Here is a 3,768-nt window from a genome sequence, read left to right as displayed (position 1 = left end):
GGTCCTGCCGCTCCTGGGCCCTCTCCCACGGGAGCCCAGAGGCCTTATACAGTTTCCTCTTGGGCCAAGGATGTGGGCAGGGGTGGGCAGTGTTGGTGGTCTCTTCCGCTCTGCAGCCTCAGGAGTGCCCACCTGACCAGGCAGTGAGGTCTCTCTCCCACGGGTTTTGGGAGCAGAGAGCTGCTGCGGGCCGGGATCCAGCTCTTTTTTTTTAAATATCTATTTATTATGTATACATCTTGCAGCTTTCTGCCTGCATGTGCACCTACAGGCCAGAAGAGGGCATCAGACCTCATTACAAATGGTTGTGAGCCTCCATGTGGTTGCTGGGAATTGAACTCAGGACCTCTGGAAGAGCAGTCAGTGCTCTTAACCGCTGAGCCATCTCTCCAGCCCTGAGGCTTACAGTTCTAAAGCATAAGAGTCCATCATCATTATGGTAGGAAGCTTGGTGGCAAGGTCAGAGCTCACAGGAGGCAGGGAGAGCAAACTTAAAATGACATGAATCTTTAAACTCTCCAGTGACACACTTCCTCTAACAGGGCCACACCTTCTAAACTCCCCAAACAGCACCACCAACTGGGGACCAAGTGTTCATTCAGTGAGCGGTCTCATTCCCATAACACAGGCTTCCTGGAGTGATGCTTGCAGACACTTGAAGACCGATGAACCACACGGCTATGTGAGGGCAGAACACTCCAGTCAGAGGCAAAGCAAGTAGGAAGGCCAGGGCCTATCATGCTAAGGCCTGGGGTGTTTGAGGTACAGAATAGATCTACCTAGATTTGAGCAAAGGTAGTGGGGACCAAAGTATAGAGAAAATGGAAAAAAAAAAGGGGGGTTTAGCCCACACATGGGGGTCTTGTGGTCACTCTGAATGCTGTGTTTCTCCCTGTCCCCCTCCCCCTCCTTCCTCCTCCTCCTCTTCCTTCTCTCTCTCTCTCTCTCTCTCTCTCTCTCTCTCACACACACACACACACACACACACACACACACACACACACACACACAAGCACAAGCCTTGGCGAGAGCTGCTAGTTAACTACAAGGTCAAAGGGAGAGTAAGGAGGGAGAGAGAGGAAGGGACCTGGGCCCACATGACCAGAGTGGGCAGGTTTGGGATGGATTCTGAAAAGAAAAGCTAAGAAATTGGATATGGCGTCTGTAGGCAGGAGGAAAAACTAGTTGAACGTCCATGTTTGGCATCTGCATTAGACATCAGGGTAGCCTTTCGGATGGTAGGGTAGGTGGTTCTATGCATCTGGAGCCAGGGCTGTGTGGAAAGGGTTTTGGAGTCATGTGCATACATGTCATATTTACACCTATGAGGCTGTCTTCAGTATGAGGCCAAAGCCGTCAGCTGGGACGTTTTGGAGACCCGGGGAGGTGGCCAGCAAACCCCGTGGAGACCAGACCTAACTTTCTCTCACTCTCCTCCGCAGGTGTGACAATGTGCGTGTGTTTAAGCTGGGCCTCTTCTCTGGCCTCTGGTGGACTCTGGCTCTCTTCTGCTGGATCAGCGACCGAGCCTTCTGTGAGCTGCTGTCCTCCTTTCACTTTCCCACTGCACTGCGTGTGGTAAGCCCCGCCCTGGGGTGCTCTTGCTGGGCAAGTGCTTCCTGCCAGAGCGTGAAGGCGAGTGCAGGGAGGGCCCAGAGCTGATCCTTCATTCCCTCCCTCCCCGAAGTCACACATTTTAGAAACAAGAAGTAAGGTGGAGTATGAGAATGGCTCCTGGGAGCTGGTTTAGCCAGAAGACCTAATTGTTATGCTGCACAGCGGGTTGGCAGCTCCTTGATTGTACAAGGAGCCTGAAAACCAAATCGGCAACCTGAGCTCCCGGGTCTGGAAGGGTGGTGGGGAAGGGAAGGGGTAGTGGGGAAGGGGAGCCTATGATGTGAGGACAGGTTGGTTCTCAGCGGAACACGCCCTTAGGAGCACCTCGAGGCCAGGTAAGCTTGACTCTCCAGGTCACCTAGGGACAGATCATACCTGTTCCTTTTACAGCTACAGATAAAGCCTAGGACTGAAGTCTCTGTTTGGGCACCACTCACACTGCTTGATCGTGAGGGAATAGGAGCACTCTGTTTTGGGGAAGCCTGGGAATGGCCCCAAAGTTCAAAGGAAAGAAAGTGGAGGTTACAAAATCACAGACAGAATCCAGGCCCAGGAAGGGGAGGAAGCAAGGGAGGGGGGTGGGGAGCTGTGGCTCAGGGGTCTGCTCAGCCTGCAGCCCTTGGCCTCAAACTCTAGCAGAACTGGAGACAGTGGGGTTGGGGGAGTAGCTTTCTTCCTAGGAACTGCTTCAGCTTCAAAGCCAGGACAGAGCAGTGTCTGTCTCTGTTCTCCTGACTGCTAAATACAAAAGGTGGCAGGGAGCAAGGTAAATGTTTGTCTCATGTTCTGGTAGAAGCAGCATCCAAGGGAGACCCGCAGGTGCCAGTGTGAACTAGCTATGGTGGCTCATACCTGACACCCCAGCACCTGAGAGGCTGAGGTGAGAAGCTTAGCATAAGATTCAACCAGAAGAAACCAAACCAAAACAACCCTAACAACAGTAAAAAAACGTTGCCTCTCCATCTATCTACGGCCATGAACCCACAGACTGAGAAACCACAACGCATTTTTTCTGTGCACTACAAACTCGTTCTTATCTTAAGCCAAACTCCTGTCAGGCATGTCCTGCCAGTGAGTGGCCAACATGCCACACAGGATAGTTATGAATATGACCCAACATGTTTGTAGATGACGATGTTCTATTGCAGTATTAAAATGTTGTTAACTAACTCTGTGTTAGATCATGCCCATTTATGCCCATTTATGCATATGAGTACACTGTAGCTGTCCTCAGACACACCAGTAGAGGGCATCAGGTCCCATTACAGATGGTTGTGAGCCACCAAGTGGTTGCTGGGAATAGAGCTCAGGACCTCTGGAAGAGCAGCCAGTGTTCATAACCGCTAAGCCATCTCTCCAGCCCCTCAAGCATACTTTGATACAGGCTAATTTACTATACTGTGTGTGTGTGTGTGTGTGTGTGTGTGTGTGTGTGTGTGTTTTGTTTTAAAATACAGTCTCCCTCTGTAGTACCAGTTGGCCTAGAACCCACTGTGCACACCAGGTTGGGTCAGATCCACAGAGAACTGCCTGCCTTTGCCTCCCGAGTGCTAAGATGAAAAGCATGCACACCCATGCCTGGCCGTTTATTTCCTGTGTGAGAGAGTTTGACGTATCCCAGGTTGGCCTCACATTCACTGTGCAGTCCCAAGTCTGGAGTTACAGCAAGTGCCACCATGCAGACTTTGTTTTGTTTGTGTTGGCAGTGCTGGTCACCCTGAACGCTAGCAAGTGTTCCGCTGCTTCTCGCCCAGCTCTTCCAACCCTTGACTGACATCTGTTAGGATGCCTCAGCCCGAGGGCTCACACACGCAGCAGGAATTAAAGCTTTGCTAACCTGATGGGGATAAATGTGTTTTTATTTTTGTCTCTAAAGACAGTGCCACCGGATATCTTTTAAAACATATTCCGAATGGTGGCTTTAAGGTGTAATCTAATTGCAGTCTTTGCAATTTGCCATGCTTCACCTTTCAAAGTGTCCTTTCTGACGTTCTAATGTTTCTGACTACAGTGACTGTGTGCTGTTTGTAATGCAAATTTGAGTTAACCGCTCATTAGTTAATAGGTGTAATTTTGAGGCAGGGTCTCGCGATGTAGCTCTGGTTAGCCTGGTACCTGATTGTAGACCAGGCTGGTTTCAAACTCACAGAG

The sequence above is a fragment of the Rattus rattus genome, chromosome 1 (assembly GCF_011064425.1).
Source record: "Rattus rattus isolate New Zealand chromosome 1, Rrattus_CSIRO_v1, whole genome shotgun sequence".
NCBI lineage: Eukaryota > Metazoa > Chordata > Mammalia > Rodentia > Muridae > Rattus > Rattus rattus.
This window is presented reverse-complemented; position numbering follows the sequence as displayed.